Raw genomic sequence first — 15941 nt, 5'->3', positions numbered from 1 at the left:
ACTTACCCTGGGCCTCACAGTCTGAGGCAATGGGGTCTGCCTTTCCCGGCATTGGAATCGCGAGCTGGCAGGTCTGGACTGCAGCAAGCGGTGCTCCCAGGCACTTCTCACCTCCCCTTAAATACAGGTGTCTGTGCTTACCGCGTCCCGCCACTCATTGCTGCAGCTGCCACCTCCAGCAGAGCTTGATCTCTCCACGCCAGATTTGACCCTCCTTCCCATCCGGACGAGCACCACTTGTTTATAACTTCATACGCTGGACTTCCATGTAGCTTTATTTTCTGGAACTTCTGTTTATTTCTGGTTTTGCAGTAGTTGTAGTCCTTAGTTGTGGAGGGAGACAGAGCATGTCAGTCTAGGCCTCCATCTTGGCCAGAACTGTCATCACCAAGCCATTATTATATAAAATGTCAAAGGAGCCTACTTAAGATCAAAATTATGAACATTAAAATGACAACAAACTCACAACTATCAGCAACTGAATCTAAAAAATAAAAACAAAACCCAACTAAGCAAACCAGAGTAGGAACAGAAGCATAGGTATGAGCATCCATTTGGAGGGCTATCAGCTGGGCAGTGGAAGGGGGAGAAATGGGAATATGGTGCAGGGATTAAGAAGCATAATTGGTTAGTACAAACTAGGGGAAAGTTAAGAATAATATATGAGAGAGTGAAGCCAAAGAACTTATATGCACAACCCATGGACATAAACTAAGGGGGGTGGGATTGCTTGAAGGAAGAGTGGATACTTGGCAGAGGGGACTTGGCAGAGGGGAGCAAAGGGAAAAATGTTGGGACTACTGTAACAGCATAATCAATAAAATATACTTAAAAAAAAAAGAAAACAATCCCATTCACGATTGCTTCAAAAAGAATAAAATAACTTGGAATAAATTTAACCAAGAGTGTAAAAAGCCTATACCTTGAAAATTATAAGATACTGAAGAAAGAAACTGAAGGAGATACAAATAAATGGAAGCATATACCATGTTCGTGGATAGAAAGAATTAACATCATTGAAATGTTCATACTACCCAAAGCAATCGATAGATTCAGCACAATTCTATCAAGATACCACTGGCATATTTCACAGAACTAGAACAAATATTTCAAAAATTTATATGAAACCACAAAAGACCCCAAATAGCAACAGCAATTTAAAAAAAGAACAAAGTTGGAGGAATCACGCTATCAAACTATGCTACAAGGCCACAGTAACCAAAATACCATTGTACTAGCATAAAAAAAAGATATAAATCAATGGATCAGAATAGATCCTAGAAATAAACCCATGTCTTTATAGTCAATTAATTGACAAAGGATGCAAAAACATACGATGTGCTAAAGATGGTTTATGCAATAGAAGGTGTTTGGAAAATTGGACAGATAGGTTTAAAAAATGAAACTAGGCTACCTTCTAATGCCACACACAAGAATAAACTCAAAATGGGTCAACGACATAAATGTTAGTCCCCAGACCATTAAAATCCTAGAAGAAAATATAGGCAGTAAAATCTCAGACATTTCTCTTAGCAATATTTTTTCTGAATACCTCCTCAGGCAATGGGGAAAAAAATAAAATAAGCAAATGGGACTACATTAAATTAAAAAGTTTTTGCACAGCAAAGGAAACCATAACAAAAATGAAAAGACAACCCACTGAATAGGAGAACATATTCACTGATATGTCTAATAAGGGGTTACTATCCAAGATTTTTGTTAACATTGAAATTCTTTTTTTTTTAACTTTATTGTTGTTTTATTACAGTTGTCCCAATTTTCCCCCGTTCCCCTCCACTGCCCTGCCCCCTAAACAGTCAGTCCTCTCCCTGTTGTTCATGTCCATGGGTCATTTATACATGTTCCTTGACTAGACAGTTCCCCTTCTTTTCCCACTCCTACTCACCCCCTCTCCCCTCTGGTCACTGTCAGCCTGTTCCTTGCTTCCATACCTCTGGTTCACTTTGCTCATTTGTTTGTTTTGTTCATTAGGTTCCCCTTTAAAAATATCCAAAATTTATAAAGAACTTATACAACTCAACATCCAAAAACAGCAACCCAATTTAAAAAATAGGCAAAGGAACTGAATAGACACTTCTCCAAAAGGACACACAGACAGCCAATAGGCATATGAAAATATGCTCAATGTCACTAATCATAGGGGAATGCAAATTAAAAGCACAATGCGATATCACCTCACACCTGTCAGGATAGTTATCATCAATAAACAAGAAGTGCTGGTGAGGATGTGGAGAAAAGGGAACTCTTGTGCACTGTTGGTGGGAATGCAGATTGGTGCAGCCACTATGGAAAGCCGTATGGAGTTAACCTCAAAAAATTAAAAATGGAACGGCATTATGATCCAGCAATTCCACTTCTGAGAATTTATCTGAAGAAACCTGAAACACTCACTCAAAAGAACATATGCCCCTCTATGTTCATTTCAGCATTATTTTCAATAGCCAAGATTTAGAAGTAGCCCAAGTGTCCATCACCAGATGAGTCGATAAAACATCTATGATACATTTACACCATGTAATACTACTGACACATAAAAAAGGAGAAAATTTTACCCTTTGTGACAGCATCGATGGTCCTGGAGAATGTTAGGCTAAGTGAAATAAGCCAGTCACAGAAAGATAAGTAATATATTATTTCAGTAATATATGGAATCTAATGAACAAACTGAACTAACAAGCAAAACAGAGACAGACTCATAAATAGAGAGCAGTCTGACAGCTCTGGAGAGGGTTGGAGGGATCAAGCAAAAAGGACAAAAAGAGAAAGAACTCATGGACATGGACAATGATTTGGTGATTTCAGGGTGGAGGGGGTAGGTTGAGGTGGAAAAGGGTATGGGGGGATAAATGATAATGGAAAAACTACAACAAAAATTAAAATTAGTATAAAATAAAAATAATTTTTAATTAAAATAGTTGGATAAGATAAAAACGTTTAATAAACCAGTGATTAGACATTTATGTAAGTTACAAAGTGATCACAGTGATAAATCTCTTATCCACCTGATACCTTACAAAATTATTACAATATAATTTACTGTATTCCCTATACTGTACTTTACATTTCCATAACTGTCCTGTAACTAACAATTTGTACTTCTTAATCCCTCCACTTTTTTCACCCATTCCCCCAAACCCTCTCCCATTTGGCAGCTTCCAAAAGTTTTCTTTATGTACGAGTCTTTTTCTGTTCTACTTATTTATTCTGTTTTTTAGCTTCTACATATAAGTGAAATCATATGGCATTTGTCTTTCCCTAACTTATTTCACTCAGTACAGTACCCTCTAGGTCAATCCATGTAATTGCAGACAGCAAAATTTCAGTCCTTTTTATTTTTCATAGTTGAGGCATACTTCACTGTATATATGCACTGCTTCTTTATTCATTCATCTATCGATGGACACTTAGGTTGCTTCCATATCTTATCTATTGTAAATAATGTTGGAATATGGATGCATATGTCTTTTTGATTTAGTATTTTCTGTTTCTTTGGGTAAATACTCAGAAGCAGAATTTTCTCTAGTTATGGTCATTATTTTAAAGTCTATTTTGTCTGGTATAAGTATTGCTACCCCAGCTTTTGTTTTTTCATTTCCATTTTCATGTAATATCTTTTCCGGTCCTTTTACTTCCAGTCTGTGTGTGTGTTTTGACCTGAAGTGAATCTCTTGTACACATTATATGTAAGGGTCTTGTTTTGTTAACCATTCAGCCACTGTATGTCTTTTGATTAGAACATTTAATCCATTTGCATTTAAAGAAATTGCTGATAGATTTTTGTTCCCATTTTATTATTCATATTTTTTATCTTTTCCTCCTCCTCCTTCTCCTTCTAAGTCTTCTTCTTCCTCCTTTCTTCTCTTTCTCTTTCTCCTTCTCTCCTCCTCCTTCTCCTTCTCCTTCTCCTTCTCCTTCTCCTTCTTCTTCTTCTTCTTCTTCTTCTTCTTCTTCTTCTTCTTCTTCTATTTTACTTACTTAGTTTTTTAGAGAAATGGGAAAGGAGAGAGAAAGAGAGCAAGAGAAACATCAATGTGTGGTTACCTCTTACAGGCCCCCAACTGGGGACCTGGCCTGCAACCCAGACATATGCCCTGACTTGAACTAAAACCAGCAACCCTTTGGTTCACAAGCCAGTGCTCAATCCACTGAGCCACACCAGCCAGGGCTCCTTCTCTTCTTTAACATTTCTGGTAATGGTGATTTGGTGATGATGAACTCCTTTAGCTTTTTCTTTTCTGGGAAGCTCTTTTATCTGTCCTTTGATTCTAAATAATAGCTTCACTGGGTAGAGTAATCTTGGTTGTAGGTCCTTGCTTTTCCTCACTTTGAATATTTCTTGCCAAGCCCTTCTGGACTGCAAATTTTGCATTGAAAAATGAGCTGACAGTTCTCTGGTAGCTCCCTTGTAGTTATCTAACTGTTTTTCTCTTGCAGCTTTTGTGATTATTTCTTTGTCTTTAACCTTTGGGTTTTAATTATAATGTGTCTTGGTGTAGGTCTCTTTGGTTTCATCTTGTTTAGGACTCTGCACTTCCTGAAATTGTATGTCTGTTTCCTTCACCAGGTTAGGAAAGTTTTCTCTCATTTTTTCAATAGGTTTTCAATTTTTTACTCTTTCTATTCTCCCAGTACCCCCATTATGTGAATATTGCTATGCTTGTATTAATCCCCAAAGCTCCTTAAACTATTCTCTTTTTGGATTCATTTTTCTTTTAGCTATCTGGTTGGGTGTTTTCTCCTTCCCTATCTTCCAAATTACTGATTTGATCTTCTGTTTTATCTAATCTACTGTTGATTCCCTGTAGTATATTCTTCATTTCAGTAGTGTATTCTTCACCTCCAACTGGCTCTTCTTTATGTTTTCCATGTCCATTTTTATGTTTCCTATCTCTTTGTTGAAGTTCTCACTAAGTCTATCTATTCTTCCCCTAAATTAATTGAGCATCCTTATAACCAGTGTTTTGAACTCTTCATCTGGTTGATTGTTTGTCTCCATTATATTTAGTTCTTTTTCTGGAGTATTATTCTGTTATTCCATTTGGGACATTTTTCTTTGTCTCCACATTATGGCTGCCTCCTTGTGTTTGTTTCTATGTATTAGGTAAAGCTGCTACATCTCCCAGTCTTGGTACAATGACATTATGTCATAGGTGACCTGTAGGGCCCAGTGGTGAAGCCTCCCTGGTCACCTGGGCTGGGCACTCTAAGTGTGCCCCCCACCTTGTATGGGCTGTGTTCACCCTCATGTTGTAGTTGACCCTTGATTGTTGTTGGCACACCAATGGGAAGGATTGACCTCCCAGCCCAATTTGCTGCAAGGACTGGCTGCAACTGCAAAGGAGAAGCTGCTGTGCAGTGGCCCACTGCATCTAACAGGAATTGCTTCACTGGGGCTCTGATGCCTGTTGAGTACACCCCTGAGTGTCTCACTTGTAGAGGGGTTGGGTCGTGCTTCAGTGTGGTTTGAAGCTGTCCACCAATTGTGCTGGCCTTGTTGCCTCCCCAGAGGTACAGACCAAGGTCAACTGTTGCTTGTGCCCTAACTGGAGCCACTCATGAGCTACAGAGTGATATGCAGAGGCTGCTACTTGTGCTGAGCTTGGATGTGTGCAGGAGAGGCCAAGCTGCAAATCAAGACTGGCTGCCACAATTGCTGGGCTTGGGGCCACTTAGCAAGAGGTACAAATTATGTAAGGCTAGATGCTGCTTGTTTGGGGTTTGTGGACCTTTGTGAGAATTTGTTAAAGTCCACAACATGAGCCAAAACAGGCCATTTGTATGGGAAAGCCACTGGAAATAGCTTGGGTGGACCCACAAATTGGGTTGGGGTGGGGTCTCAGGGAATCACCAAGTCCGGGCAAACAAGTTTTAGCCAGGTTGGTGAAGAATCAGATATGGTACCCATCTGCTGACTCTGTTGAAGGAGAACTCAGCAAAGGGACAATGGCCTCCACCAGCACTTCTGCCCGGGAGAAAGATACTCTTCTAATCCTCACCATGAAGCCAGAAAATTCAGATCCTCCCCATTTTTCCCTGGCACATTTGAAGTTGCTGCCCCACTGTTAGAACTCAGAATGAGTCCAAATTGGATTCGATAATGTCATCTGCCGCCATTCCCTCGCCGAGTGCATCTTCCATCCTGTTGATGAATTGCTGGGTCTTAACTGGGTTGCTGGCACAACTGGTGTTGATGCGTGGGCGACCCTTCATCTTGGAGTGGTGCAACCTCTTCGACGTTATGCGCACCTTGCTTACCACGAGGGCATGGTCCGTGTCGCAGTCTGCACTGTGGTAGCTGCGGGTGAGGAGGGTGCTGCCAATATCCGTTCTTCTGATGATGACGAGGTCAAGCTGGTGCCAGTGGCGGGAGCGGGGGTGCCTCCATGACACCTGGTGGATCTCTTTGCACTTAAAGAATGTGTTTGTCACACACAGGCCGTGGTGACACGAAAGCTCAAGCAGTCGCTGACCATTCTCATTGATCTTTCCTCTCCCAAAGTTTCCGAGGCAGGTGGGCCAGGCCATGTGGTCGGCTCCTACTCTTGCGTTGAAGTCTCCAAGGAGATAAAGAGCGTTACTTCTGGGGATCTTGGATAACGCTTCATCCAGTGCATGGTAGAACTGTTCTTTCTCTTCGGTGGTGGCGCAGAGGGTTGGGGCGTACGCGCTAAGAATGCTGACTGGGCCGAAAGTTGTTGACAATCGGAGGGTAAGTAATCTCTCTGTGCCTCCTGTGGGTGGCTCTATGGAGTTAACAAGCGTGTTCTTCACAGCGAACCCAACACCGTGCTGTCTTGGTTGGTCCGGAGACTTCCCTTGCCAGTAGAAGATGTAGTTGGTTTCTCTGATAGTTCCGTTGTCGGCCAACCGGGTCTCCTGTAGAGCCGCAATGTCGATGTTTAGTCGTGCCAGTTCCCTGTCGATGACGGCGGTTTTCCTGGCACCATTGATCCACGGAAGGTCTGCAGTAAGTCCGGGACACATGGTCCTGATGTTCCAGCTAGCGAGGCGAAGAGCTGGAGGCTTCTTTCTTGTTGTTTGCTTGGAATTGCCTGGTGCGAGTGTTTTGTGGCCCACTTTTCGAGAGACGCCTCTCTGATCCCCACGCACCCAGTGGGGCAGGCGAACCATGGCGAGACGGCACCTAATTGGCTGGGGGCTGCCCAGCTTGAGGCGGGCGGTAGCTGTCCAGTGAGGTGCGATGACCTCTCCCACCGTCAGAGGAGACCCCGGGCGCTCGTTTCCTTCACCAATCGGATGAGCTTATAACCGGTATCTGTCTCCTCCCGTGTTGAGTCGACATCTTGCGATGACGCTGGAGTGTCCTCTCCAGTGAAGCTACAAAGCCTGGGCAGGGTGATATGGAGGGCCAGCTGTTGCCCATGCAGCAGACCCCCCCTCTCTTCGCAGCTGAAGGATCCAAGGGGAAAGACAGAGTCAATACAGCTTGGCTTCAGGTGCGCCGCAGGAGTTGCCGGTGTTGACTACAACGTCAAACCACCTTAGGGACTCCGGCTCCGGATTTTCTGTCGGGGTTTACTCCCTTAGCCTTTCCCCTGAATAGGTATGCCACAAGGCAGCGGAGGTTTTTTGGAATCAGAGTTTTCCTTCTCTGATGTGCCCTGACTGGAAGATCGAACCCGTGACACTTAGCTCGCAGGCCGACACTCAATCCACTGAGCCAAACCAGCCAGGGGGAGGCCACACAACCATTGCAGTGAAATTATAACTCTTAACCATTAAAAGTGGAGGTCTCAATAAGAAGCTTCAGAAAGGCAGTGATAATGAAACACTTTCCTCCCATACCTCACACCCTCCCCTCCACCACCAAACATTAGTCTTACAGCATTTCAGCCAGTGTTCCCTTTAGAATGAGCAAGTGCATAAATATTGTCCCTTATAACTCAGGATCCCTTTAGAGATTAAAAGAGGTTTCTTGTGTATAATAATGTTTGACTTTATAAGAGTGGAGAGCCAAAATATATACATAAAAAGATTATATACCACTTATCTGCTTGCTGATTCTTCTGGAAAACTTTTCATTCTACAATCACAAATAAAGACAAATGGGGATTTATAGCTCTGACCATAATCAAATATTTTGTATTGGACTAAGCCACAAAACAACAACTATAAACTATACAAGGTATTTAAAACAACTGTGGCAAAACAGTTGGTAACCTATCCACATCCCCTTGGATCCCTTTTACCAGTCCTGTGCACCAAACTGCCACCAACAAAATACATTGTTGCTAACAGCTCACATCTGCAACTTTTATAGTACTATATACATTCGCAATGGGAGCAATAATTGGTTCTTGGAGAGCAAAAAACTACCTTACTCATTTATATATAAAGCACAGATAAAAATATAGTACATAAATAGATACACAGTATATTTATGATAACAGAATTTCATGGGAGCTGATTAGGAAAAATGCTAAGAAGGCTAAGGTTGTGATAATGAGCAAAAAGTTGAGAAACAATGTTTTGGAAGATTGTGCACTGATGCTAGAGTTGATTTTACCTTAAGGAGAGACAGAAAGGCTTGGAAATTTTATTCCATAGGATGGACCATAGCCAATGAATGACTATTATGTGGATACAAAAGTTCACTCTAAGGTGGTAATTGGTTTCCAGAGTATTCTAAAGATGAACCTAAGTCTGGGCCTTCACATGAATGATATCCTCCCTTGGCTTCTTCCCCTTCCATATTCTGCTTTTCCCCTTAATGGTTTATCTAGAAAGTACTTATTAAGTAATCATTTTATCCAAATCCTTGATTCATTGTCTACTTCTGAAAGAATCCAACCTAAAGCAAATGTGTGAAGCCACTGGAAAGCAATAAACACCAGTAGAACTTAAAGTTTATGAACAATTATTGAAGGGAAGCACATGAGGATGATGATACACTGGTGCTCTATCTGCCAAAAAATAAATATAATTTGTCATCCATAATGTTAACATCCAAATAAAACATGCTCTTTAAAAAAGGGCCAAATTATCAAAACCAAGAGAGAAATTCAGACACTGGGAAACATTCACAACTGAATTAGATGTTAGAATTGTCAAAAGCAAAGACATTAAAACATCTCTGTTGTATGTACCAGAAGAAAAAATTTTAAATTTCACCAAAGAGTAAGTATCTATATAATTTTAAAAAGTTAAAGGGAAGCTCCATTAAAAAAAGTAATTATATCTGAAATTAACAACTCTAATGGGTTTTATATCACATTAGACACAACAGAACAGAGAATTGGTGAGTGAAGAACATGTCAGGTTATCAAATTGAAGTGCAGCAAATAAAAAAGATAGAAGACACAGAAAAGAGCATAAGAAAAAATGAATGGAACAAAATCAATAATGTTTAAAAATAGTAGACAGCTCTGAGCGATGTGGCTCAGTTGGTTGGGAGTCTTCTCACAAAGTAAAAGGTCACTGGTTCCATTCCCGGTCAGGGCTCATGTCTGGGTTGCAGCTAGAACCTGGTTGGGGTGCAACCAATTGATGTTTCTCTCCCTCTTTTCTTCCCTCCCTCCCCCTCTCTCTAAAAATAAGTAAATAAAATATCTTAAAATATAGTAGACAAAAATTTTCCAAAACTGATGAAGGTTATTAAGCCATACATTCCATATGGTCTTGTTCCACAAGCCCTGGCTGGGTTAACTCAGTTGGCTGGAGCATTTTCCCAATACACAAAGATTCTGGGATGGATTCCCAGTCAGGGCACATACAAGAAGCAACCAATGAATGCATAAATAAATGGAACAACACTCTCCCCCCGCCGCCTTTCCAAAAAAAAAAAGTTCTACAAATCACAAATGAAATACAGAGAAAACCACACCTAAACATATATAGTCAAACTGAAGTAAACCAAATATAAAGAGAAAACCCTTAATAACAAGATTAAAATGACACATTATCTTAAGGGGCAACAATAAGTTTGAAAGTTAACTTTTTGAAAGAAATTATGGAAGTCAGAAAACAATGAAATGACATTTTAAATATATTTTATTGATTATGATGTTACAGTTGTCCCAATTTACCCCTTTGCCCCCCTCCACCTGGCACCCCCAATCCCTCCAGCAATCCTCCCCTTTAGTTCCTGTCCATGGGTCATGAATATAAGTTCTTCGGCTACTCCATTATCTATAGTGTTCTTAACATCCCCTTGTCTATTTTATACCTACCAATTTGTGTCTTAATCTCTGCACCTTTCCCCCCAATTTCCCCCTTCCTCCTCCCGAATGAAAACCCTCCAAATTATCTCCATATCTATGATTCTATTTTTGTTCTGCTTGTTTGCTTAGTTGTTTGTTTGTTTGTTTGATTCAGTTTTTAATACTTGTGCATTTATGCCATTTTTAAAAATTTTATTTTGAAGTACAGTGAACTTTATTGATGGTGCATGACAAGGTAGGGCTCCCTAAGCCCCTCTCATCTTTAGGGGGTCTGGGATGGAAACTGGAGGTCAGGAGATTCTCAGTGCATTGGGGAATTGACTTGGGGCAAGGACACCCCAGCAGCTGAGTGCCTCTCTTTCTGTCACTGAGGCTGGTGGCCCATGGGTCTCTTACTCCTTGGTGGCCATGTGGACCATAAAGTCCACCACCCTGTTGCTGTAGCCAAATTCATTGTCATTCCAGGAAATGAGCTTGACAAAGTGGTCATTAAGGGCAGTGCCAGCCCCAGCACCAAAGGTGGAGAACTAGGTGTCACTGTTAAAGTCGCAGGAGACAACCTGGTTCTCAGTGTAGCCCAGGATACCCTTGAGGGGGCCCTCTGCTGCCTGCTTCACTATCTTCTTGATGTCATTATATTTGGCAGCTTTCTCCAGGCAGCAGGTTAAATCCACAACTGATACATTGGGGATGGAGACACAGAAGGCCATGCCAGTGAGCTTCCCATTTAGCTCAGGGATGACCTAGCCCACAGCCTTGGCAGCGCCAGTAGAAGCAGGGATGATATTCTGGGCAGCCCCTCAGCCATCACACCACAGCTTCCCAGAGAAGCCATCCGTGGTCTTCTGGGTAGTAGTGATGGCATGGACTGTGGTCATGAGTCCCTCCACGATGCCAAAGTTGTCATGGATGACCTTGGCCAGGGACACCAAGTAGTTGGTGGTGCTGACAATCTTCATAGAATTGTCATAATTGTCATGGTTCACACCCATCACAAACATGGGGGCATCAGCAGAAGGGGCAGAGATGATGACCCTCTTGGCTCCACCCTTCAAGTGAGTTCCAGCCTTCTCCATGATAGTGAAGACACCAGTGGACTCCACAACATATTCAGCACCAGCATCACCTTGTTTGATGTTGGCAGAATCTCGCTCCTGGAAGATAGTGATGGACTTTTCATTGATGACAAGCTTTCTATTCTCAGCCTTGACTGTGCCTTTGAACTTGCCATGAGTAGAATTATACTGAAAAATGTAGACGATGTAGTTGAGGTCAATGAAGGGATCATTGATGGTGACAATATCCACTTCACCAGAGTAAAAAGCAGCCCTGGTGACTAGGCACCCAATATGACCAAATCCATTCACTCCAACCTTCACCATCGTGTCTCAGGGTTGAGTCTGGCACTGCACGGGAAGATGCAGCTATCTGCCAAACAGGAGGAACAGAGAGCCCATTTTTGCCATTTTAATGTTCATCATTTCGATCTTCTTTTTCTTATATAACTCCCTTTAGCATTTCATATAATAATCACTTAGTGATGAATAACTCCTTTAGCTTTACCTTGTCTGTGAAGTACTTTATCTACCCTTCAATTCTAAATTACAGCTTTGCTGGATAGAGTAATCTAGGTTGTAAGTCCTTGCTTTTCATCACTTTGAATATTTTTTGCCAATCCCTTCTGGCCTGCAATATTTCTTTTGAGAAATCAGCCTACAGTTTTATGGGAGTTTCCTTGCAGGTAACTGTTTTTCTCTTGCTGCTTTTAAGATTCTCTCTTTGCCTTTAACCTTTGGCATTTTAATTATGATATGTCTTGGTGTAGGCTTCTTTGGGTTCATCTTATTTGGGAATCTCTGCACTTCCTGGATTTGTATATCTATTTCCTTCATCAAATTAGGGAAGTCTTTTTTTTCTTTTTTCATTATTTTTTCAAATAGGTTTTCAATTTCTTGTTGTCTCACTTCTCCTTCTGGCACCCCTATGTTGTGAATGTTGGTATGCTTGAAGTTGTCCCAGGGGTTCCTTACACTATCCTCATTTTTTTTGGATTTTTTTCCTTGTTGCTTCTATTGGATGTTTTTTGCTTCCTTATATTCCAAATTGCTGATTTGATCCTCTGCTCCATTTACTCAACTATTGATTCTCTATCAATTTTTCTTCACTTCAGTTAGTATATCCTTCATTCCCGATTGTTCTTTTTTTATGCTGTTGAAGTTCCCACAAAGTTCATCGAGCATCCTTATAACCAATGTTTTGAACTGTGCATCTAGTTGATTGATTGTCTCCATTTTATTTAGTTCTTTTTCTGGAGTTTTGTTCTGTTCTTTCATTTGGGACATGTTTGTCTCCTCATTTAGGCAGCCTCCCTGTGTTTATTTCTATGTATTAGGTAGAGCTGCCATGTCTCCCAAACTTTGTTGAATGGCCTAATGTAGTAGGTGTTCTGTAGAGTCTAGTGGCACAACCTCCCAGATCCCTCAAGCTGGGCACTTGAGTTGTGCCTCCTTTGTGGGTTGTGTACACATGCCTCTTGTAGTTGAGGCTTTATTGCTATTGGGACATCAATGGGAGGGATTTATCCCCAAAACAATTAGCTGTAAGGACTGGCTGTGACCATTAACCACTGACCTGTGACCACTGTGAAGGGTCAGCTGTTCAGGAGCCCATTCCACAGAGCAGCGTTTACTTCAGCAGGATGTCCACCCGCTGAATGTGTTGCTTGTAGTGGTGATCAGATGGTGGTGTTTTGACATGGTCTATAGCTGTGCACTGGGTGTGTAGGCTCTGGGGACTCCAGAGAGGTGTAGGCCAAGGTCAGCCACTTCCTGTGTTCTACCTGGGGCCATCCAGCATGAGATATGAAGTGATCTTAGATGGCTGCTACTTGTGCTGGGCTTGGAGGTACCTTGGTGAGATCAGGCTGTGACCCAAGACTGGTCTTGGGGCTGGTTAATGAGAGGTACAGAGCACACTGAGGCTAGATGCTGCTCTTTGGGGAGATTTTAGGAAAATCTGAAGCATATCCCAAGACAGACCATTTGTGTAAAAAAGCCACTGGAGTCAGCTTGGGGGGCCTGAATGCTAAGTAGAGCAGTGCCTCAGACTCACCAGGGCAGGGCAAACAGTGTGAACCTTGTTGATGGAGTCTCAGATATGGTGCCTGCCTGCCTACTCTGTGGGGAGAGAGGGCTCATCAAGGAACAATGGCCTCTGCTTGCACTTCTAAGAAAGCTGCCCCTCTCCCTCTGAGAACAGCCAATTCAATTCCTCCATGTATGCCTCTGGCACCTTTCAAGCTGATGCCCAGCACTGGGGCTCAAAGGGAGTGAGTCCAAGTAAATTCATGCACAGGCCCTTTAAGAGGAACTGCCTAAACCCCAGTAGCCCTCTGTCTCCCTCAGCCCCAACCCCTGCTGATTTTTACAGCCAGAAGTTACACGGACTTCTCTTCCTGGCATTGGAATCCTGGGTTGCACAGCCTGGTGTGGACCCCTTGCTTCTCAGGGAAGACTCTGCAGGTTTGATATTCCAACCAACTTTTAGCCACCATGAATGGGTGTGGGACCAGCCCATTTCATGTCTCTGCCCCTCCTATCAGTCTTGATGTGGCTTCTTCTTTAATTCCCTAGTTGTAGGACTTCCATTCAGCCAGATTTCAGGCAGTTCTGAATGAGGGTTGTTCTGTTGTTTAGTTGCAATTGTTTTTTAAGCTGAAGCTTTTAAAAAATATTTTTGGATTTTATTTATTTATTTCTATAGAGATGGGAAAGGAGGGAGAAAGGGAAACAAACATTGATGTGTGAGATCTATCGATCAGTTACCTCTTGCAGACATTCAACTCGGGGCTTGGCCCGCAACTCAGGCATGTGCCCTGATGGGGAATCGAATCAGTGACCCCTTGGTTTGCAGTCCAGTGCTCAATCCACTGAGCCACACCAGCCAGGGCTAGCTGCAATTTTGATGTGGCTGTAACTCATTTATCTACATTGACATCTTGACCGGAAATCGTGACAAAATGTTTTTCAAAGTGATTGTAGCAATTTGAATTCCCACTAGCTGTGTATGGGAGATTATTTTACTCCATAACCCTTGTCAATATTTGATGCTATCCAGCTTTAAAATGTTTTCATTCTGGTTAATATGAATGGTATCTTATTATCATTTAATTTGCATTTCCCTCACTATGAATGAGTTTGACCTCTTTGAATATACCAATGAGTTGTTTGTGTTTCTCTTTTATGAAATGCCTGTGCAGCCCTGATTGGTGTGGCTCAGTGGGTTGAACCAAAAGGTTGCCAGTTCAATTCCCAGTCAAGGCACACACCTGGGTTGCAGGCCAGGTCCCCAGTTAAGGGCATGCTAGAGGCAACTGATCAGTGTATCCCTCACACATTGATTTTTCTCTCCCTCTCTTTCTCCTTCCCTTCCCCTCTCTCTAAAGGTAAACACATAAAATCTTAAAAAAAAAAAAAAAAAGAGAGAGAGTGAGAAATTCCTGTTCATATCTTTTGCTCTCTTTTCTAATGGGTGTTCTTTTTCATATTGATCTATAAGACTTTTTATACATACTGGATATTAATCTTTTTCAATTATATGTTACAATTAAATTTTCCCAGTTTGTAGATTATATTTCATCATTTTTTATGTCTTTTTTAAACAGAAGTTTTTCATTTTGAAATAATCAAATTGATTAATCTTGCATTCTGGACTTAAATTTGTTTTTGTTTTTTTGTTTGCAAACAAAATTCTTTTTTATCCTATGGTCATAAAGCTATTCTCTTTTTAAACTTTTATAGCTTTCACTGTCTCATTTAAATCTTTAATTTACTAGAAATTTATTTGTTTGTTTGTTTTTATCCTCACCCAATGACATGTTTATTGATTTTAGAGAGAGGGGGCGGGAGGGAGAGAGAAAGGGAGAGAAACATTAATGAGTTGCCTCTCATACATGCCTCTGATAGGGAATCAAACCCATAATCTTTCAGGTCATGGCATGTCACTCCAACCAACTGAGTCCCAACAGCCAGGGCTATATATGTATTTAGGTAGGGACCCTTTTCTTCCAATTGGATTGTACTTGGACCTTTTTTTTAAATCTTTCCCACCCACTGGTCTGTAGTGCCCTTACTGTCCATATATATGTGGGGATCTAATTCTGAATTCCATATTCAGTTCAATGGGTCTATTTCTATTCATGTCTGTTCAACACTGTTCCAATTACTATAACTGTAGAGTAAATTTTAAGGTAGTGTGGCAAGCTTAATTTCTTCAGGAGTGTTTTGGATATTCTCGGATCTTTGCTCCTCTAAATCAATTGTATATGCAGCTTCTTAAATTCAAAGAAAACTCTGTTGGGGACATTAGAATTTCAATGACTCCTTGGGCAGAATTAGCATTCTCACAATATTGAGTACTGGCAATATATTTTTATTTTATCTTATTTTACATTTTAAAAGTTATTTTTAAATATTTTATTTATTTATTTTTCAAGAGAGAGGAAGGGAAGGAGAAAGAGAGAGAGGGAAACATCGACATATGGTTGCCTCTAGCACGCCCCCAACCAGGGACCTGGCCCACAACCCAGCATGTGCCCTGACCAAGGATTGAACCACTGACTCCCTGGTTCGCAGGCCAGTGCTCAATCCACTGAACCACACTAGCCAAGGCAGCAATACATTTTTTAAAGTTCTACATTTATTTAGATCTTTTGAATAAACTCTTTATTACATTTATCTA

At 41.3% G+C, this 15941-nt stretch overlaps 1 pseudogene; it reads right to left on the bottom strand.

Annotated features, from left to right (window-relative positions):
* Window positions 1-10594: 10594 nt before the first annotated feature.
* On the bottom strand, window positions 10595-11584 carry LOC149996241 (glyceraldehyde-3-phosphate dehydrogenase pseudogene; annotated as a pseudogene).
* Between the last annotated feature and the right edge of the window lie 4357 nt (window positions 11585-15941).

Source organism: Furipterus horrens, unplaced genomic scaffold (assembly GCF_987537825.1).
Source record: "Furipterus horrens unplaced genomic scaffold, mFurHor1.1.pri manual_scaffold_12, whole genome shotgun sequence".
Lineage (NCBI taxonomy): Eukaryota > Metazoa > Chordata > Mammalia > Chiroptera > Furipteridae > Furipterus > Furipterus horrens.
Note: the sequence above shows the minus strand (reverse complement) of the source record. Positions and strands in the feature narration are given on the sequence as shown.